The sequence below is a fragment of the Bos mutus genome, chromosome 6, assembly GCF_027580195.1.
Source record: "Bos mutus isolate GX-2022 chromosome 6, NWIPB_WYAK_1.1, whole genome shotgun sequence".
NCBI lineage: Eukaryota > Metazoa > Chordata > Mammalia > Artiodactyla > Bovidae > Bos > Bos mutus.
In genome coordinates this window covers 72,217,133-72,223,412 of record NC_091622.1, presented here as the reverse complement: position 1 = coordinate 72,223,412, position 6,280 = coordinate 72,217,133, and positions in this window count along the sequence as shown.

The window sequence follows — 6,280 nt, the reverse complement described above, 5'->3', positions numbered from 1 at the left end:
AGCTGGTACAGCATTCTGCACAGATCAAATAATATGATAGACTGGAGCTGACTTTAGCCAGAGTTGGTAAAGTCAAAGAATCATCACAAGATACAAAATACAAAAAGTAAATCTCCTTTAAGCACAATTTTCCTTAAGGGTTAATGCAAGAAATTGCTTTTTCCTTTCTTTGAGAGCAATGATTCTCAACCCTGGGTGAATTTTCCCCAGAGGACCTTTGGAACTATACAGGCATTTTGGGTGTCACAGCTTGAATGGTAGATGATCCTGACATCTAGTGGGCAGAAGCCAGGGATGCTACCAAACACATCCAGCTCCCACAACAAAGAAATTTTCCCTCCAAAATGTCAGTTGTTCAGTTGCTAACTTATGGCCGACTCTTTGCAACCCCATGGACTGCAGCACACCAGGCTTCCCTGTCCTTATCTCCCAGAGTTTGCTCAAACTCATGCCCATTGAGTCGGTGATGCCATCCAACCATCTCATCCTTTGTCGTCCCCTTCACTGGCCTTCAATCTTTCCCAGCATCGGGGCCTTTCCAATGAGTTGGCTCTTCACGTCAGGTGACCAAAGTATTGGAACTTCAGCTTTAGCATTAGTCCTTCCAATGAGTATTCACGGTTGATTTCCTTTAGGACTGACTGGTTTGATCTCCTTGTGGTCCAAGGGACTCTCAAGAGTCTTCTCCAGTACCACAATTCAAAAGCATCAATTCTTTGGCACTCAGCCTTCTTTATGGTCCAATTCTCACATCCATACATGACTACTGGAAAAACCATAGCTTTGGCTAAAGGGATCTTTGTCAGTAAAATAATATCTCTGCTTTTCAATATGTTGTCTAGGTTTGTCATAGCTTTTCTTCCAAGGAGCAAGTGTCTTTTAATTTCATGGCTGCAGTCACCATCTGCAGTGATTTTGGAGCCCAAGAAGATAAAGTCTGTCTGTTTCCATTGTTTCTCCATCTATTTGCCATGAAGTGATGGGACCAGATGCCATGATCTTCGTTTTCTGAATGTTGAGATTTAACCCAGCTTTTTCGCTCTCCTCTTTCACCTTCATCAAGAGGCTCTTTAGTTCCTCTTCGCTTTCTGCCATAAGGGTGGTGTCATCTGCATATCTGAGGTTATTGGTATTTCTCCCTGCAATGTTGAGTCCATCTTGTGCTTCATCTAGTCCATTATTTTGCATGATGTACTTTGCATATAAGTTAAATAACCAGGGTGACAGTATACAGCCTTGACATACTCCTTTCCTAATTTGGAACCACTCAGTTGTTCTATATCCAGTTCTAACTGTTGCTTCTTGACTTGCATACAGATTTCTCAGGAGGCAGGTAAGGTGGTCCCATATTCCCATCTCTTGAAGAATTTTACACAGTTTGTTGTGATCCACACAGTCAAAGGCTTTAGTGTAGTCAATGAGCAGAAGTAGATGTTTTTCTGAAATTCTCTTGATTCTTCCATGATCCAGGGAGTGTTGGCAATTTGATCTCTGGTTCCTCTGCCTTTTCTAATCCAGCTTGAACATCTGGAAGTTCTCGGTTCACATACTGTTGAAGCCTAGCTTGAAGGATTTTGAGCATGATCTTACTAGCATGTGAAATAAGTGCAATTGTGTGGTAGTTTGAACATTCTTTGGCATTGCCCTTTTTTGGGATTGACCTTTTCCAGTCCTGTGGTGACTGCTGACTTTTCCAAATTTGCTGGCATATTGAGTGCAGCACTTTCACAGCATCATCTTTTAGGATTTGAAATAGCTCAACTTGAATTACATCACCTCCACTAGCTTTGTTCATATTGATGCTTCCTAAGGCCCACTTGATTTCAACACTCCAGGATGTCTGGCTGTAGGTGAGTGATCACACCATCATGGTTATCCAGGTCATTAAGACCTTTTTTTGTACAGGTCTTCTGTATATTCTTGCCACCTCTTCTTAATCTCTTCTGCTTCTGTTAGGTCCATGCCATTTCTGTCCTTTATTGTGCCCATCTTTGCATAACATGTTCCCTTGGTAGCTCCAGTTTTCTTGAAGAAATCTCTAGTCTTTCCCATTCTATTGTTTTCCTCGATTTCTTTGCACTTTTCACTTAAGGAGGCTTTCTTATCTCTCTTGCTGTTCTCTGGAACTCTGCATTGAGTTGGGTATATCTTTCCCTTTCTTCTTTGTCTTTCGCGCCTCTTCTTTTCTCAGCTGTTTGTAAGGCCTCCTCAGACAACCACTTTGCCCTCTTGCATTTCTTTTTGTTTGGGATGGTTCTGGTCACTGGCTCCTGTACAATAATGCTGAGGTAGAGACATCCTGTCTTCAAGTGTGACGCAACATACATACAGATGTAGCAATAATAAAAGTGACCAAAAGTTACTTTAGAAAGATAGTGTTGTCCAGGTAGAGGATTTTGAGTCGAGTCTTGGGTTTAATTGAATTCTGGGGCCAGGGAATTGAGACGTGAGGCAGGAGGTGGCTGGGAGAATATATAGTAAAAAGAACATTGCTTTGGGGAGTGGGCTTAACATGAATTTGAATTCTGATTCCAATACTTACTTGGGCTTCTGTTTCTTATCTGGAAAAGAGGGATCATGCTCAACTCATGGAGCTGCTGTGAGGAAACTGCTTAGCCCCGCACTTGGTCCATGGAAACTACTGCAACAGTAGCTACTGTTACTTCAAGTACCCCTCTTAGGAAGGAAGAAACTGAGGTCCACAGAGGCAAGCCAACTTGCCAAAGGTTATAGAATACATGCAAAACAGTGTGGCCTAGAAGCCTGGTCTCCAAATATCCAGACCTCTGTTCTTAAATGAATAGAGGCAATAAAGTAGGAAGTTGTATAACATAAATGTGCCACAACTACATTATGTCTGTAGTTATTTTTGGCTTAAAAGTTTTATAAAAGTATAATAGAAAACAAAGTATAAAATTTTAGGAAAGCTAAAAATACACAGAAGTATATTTAAAGATGAAAGTGTTGCCCATACCAGCCTCCAGAGGTGACCCAATAACCTTTTGGAACATAGTCTCCCTACATATGTGGGTATATATAAAATCACACACATACAGAAATACACCCTGTCTGTAAACTTACTTTTCTCCTTATATTTGGGTTTTTAACATCAATATATGTAGTTTGTTCTTTTAAAAGTTACCTAAGCTAAGTTGCTTCAGTTGTGTCCGATTCTGTGTGACCCCAAAGACGGCAGCCCACCAGGCTCCGCCATCCCTGGGATTCTCCAGGCAAGAATACTGGAGTGGGTTGCCATTTCCTTCTCCAATGCATGAAAGAGAAAAGTGAAAGTGAAGTCGCTCAGTCGTGTCTGACTCTTATCGACCCCATGGAATGCAGCCTACCAGGCTCCTCTGTCCATGGATTTTCCAGGCAAGAGTAATGGAATGGGGTGCCATTGCCTTCTCCGTAAAAGTTACCTAGAATTTTATTATTGTGCCATAAGTTACCCAGCTCTATTGATCTGTATCTAAATTATTAGGAGTCTTGTGGCTGAAATTGGAAGACTCCCAACTCAAGCTAGCCTTAGGTAAAGAAGAAATTGTCCAATTTAGTCATATTTGCAGAAGAGCTGGAGGGTAGAGATGGCATTAGCCTCAGAGGGTGCCTAGGACCAGGGACTCTAATGCATTAAGACTCCTAGTCTCTTCATGTTCATCTTTGCTTATTTCAGCATAAACAACTTCATTCATAGACTAGCTTTACCCCCCTGAGTTGGCGGCAAAATTGGCAGCTCTAGATCCTATCCTAGCAACTTCCTACCTGACAGAAAATGAGTCTTTTGTAACAACTCCAGGTGAAAAAGGCTGCTGGAGTCACAGCCCCACAGCCTTATTACTTAAAAAAAAAAAAAAAAAAAAGCCTTTTCTGGGCCAAGACCCTGATTGGTTCATGTTGATCACACACCCACCATTTAGGCCCAATTGTGGTCATAGGAAATAAGGTGATATATGATTGGTTCAGCTGAGATGAGATACTGAGTGCAATGTTCCCAGAGGGAAAATAGGGGAAAATTCAAGAAGAAAAAAATAAGTAGATTTTAACTATAATTGCTTACCTGTACATTACAATTTTTAATGATAATAAAACTTTCAGAAAATATCCTTCTTAACACATTCTTGGCACTTGAATACACATCAGATCAGATCAGTCTCTCAGTCGTGTCCGACTCTTCGCGACCCCATGAATCGCAGCACGCCAGGCTTCCCTGTCCATCACCAACTCCCGGAGTTCACCCAGACTCACGTCCATCGAGTCAGTGATGCCATCCAGCCATCTCATCCTCTGTCGTCCCCTTCTCCTCTTGCCCCCTGTCCCTCCCAGCATCAGAGTCTTTCCCAATGAGTCAACTCTTCGCATGAGGTGGCCAAAGTACTGGAGTTTCAGCTTTTAGCATCATTCCTTCCAGAGAAATCCCAGGGCTGATCTCCTTCAGAATGGACTGGTTGGATCTCCTTGCAGTCCAAGGGACTCTCAAGAGTCTTCTCCAACACCACAGTTCAAAAGCATCAATTCTTCGGCGCTCAGCCTTCTTCACAGTCCAACTCTCACATCCATACATGACCACAGGAAAAACCATAGCCTTGACTAGATGAACTTTTCTTGGCAAAGTAATGTCTCTGCTTTTGAATATGCTATCTAGGTTGATCATAACTTTCCTTCCAAGGAGTAAGCGTCTTTTAATTTCATGGCTGCAGTCACCATCTGCAGTGATTTTGGAGCCCAAAAATACAAAGTCCGACACTGTTTCCACTGTTTCCCCATCTATTTCCCATGAAGTGATGGGACCAGATGCCATGATCTTCGTTTTCTGAATGTTGAGCTTTAAGCCAACTTTTTCACTCTTCTCTTTCACTTTCATCAAGAGGCTTTTTAGTTCCTCTTCACTTTCTGCCATAAGGGTGGTGTCATCTGCATATCTGAGGTTATTGATATTTCTCCACAATCAAGCACAATCTTGATTCCAGCTTGTGCTTCTTCCAGCCCAGTGTTTCTCATGATGTACTCTGCATATAAGTTAAATAAACAGGGTGACAATATACAGCCTTGACGAACTCCTTTTCCTGTTTGGAACCAGTCTGTTGTTCCATGTCCAGTTGTAACTGTTGCTTCCTGACCTGCATACAAATTTCTCAAGAGGCAGATCAGGTGGTCTGGTATTCCCATCTCTTGAAGAATTTTCCGCAGTTGATTGTGATCCACACAGTCAAAGGCTTTGGCATAGTCAATAAAGCAGAAATAGATGTTTTTCTGGAACTCTCTTGCTTTTTCCATGATCCAGTGGATGTTGGCAATTTGATCTCCGGTTCCTCTGCCTTTTCTAAAACCAGCTCGAACATCAGGAAGTTCACGGTTCACATATTGCTGAAGCCTGGCTTGGAGAATTTTGAGCATTACTTTACTAGCATGTGAGATGAGTGCAATTGTGTGGTAGTCTGAGCATTCTTTGGCATTGCCTTTCTTTGGGATTGGAATGAAAACTGACCTTTTCCAGTCCTGTGGCCACTGCTGAGTTTTCTAAATTTGCTGGCATATTGAGTGCAGCACTTTCACAGCATCATCTTTCAGGATTTGGAATAGCTCAACTGGAATTCCATCACCTCCACTAGCTTTGTTCGTAGTGATGCCTTCTAAGGCCCACTTGACTTCACATTCACGACGAAAATAGCTTTAAAAAATGTTTAGTGGACATTTATGCTCATGTAGCATAATCATTTGGTTTGCCCAGCGATTCTCCCTTCTTCTGCTCCAAAAAGCATTTTTTTCTAGCTTCAACTGTCCTTCTCCAGTCCACTCCTAACTTCTGGAATGGAACCACTGCCTTCTTAGTCAATCCCATACCCTATCCCTGGTGATAGGTTGAAGGGTGAGCACCTAGTTCAAATCAAACCAATCAGGACCAGTAGTAATTCCCACTACCCTGGTCACAGAAGTTGGTCTGCAGTATGTTTTTGACCATTCAGAGTCCTTCCTCAGAAAACAACCTTTTCCTTTTTTGGTGGGGTCAACAGTCTGTGTCACTGGAAGCTGCTGAAGCCGAGATCCCTCACTACAAAAATAGACTGTGGTAGGAGAGCACGAGGCCAACATGCCATGGGGAACAGAGACCAAAGGCCCACTGAGTCTTAGTGGAGCTCAGCATTCTGGTTTGAGGCCTTAGGGCCCCTGGGGCACCTCGGTTTTCTACTTTGCCATGGCTTATACTTAGTTGGTCAGCTTTTCCTTTGATTCTATGAGTTGGCCTGCTGTCCATTCAATATTGCCTCCAACATTTTTTCTT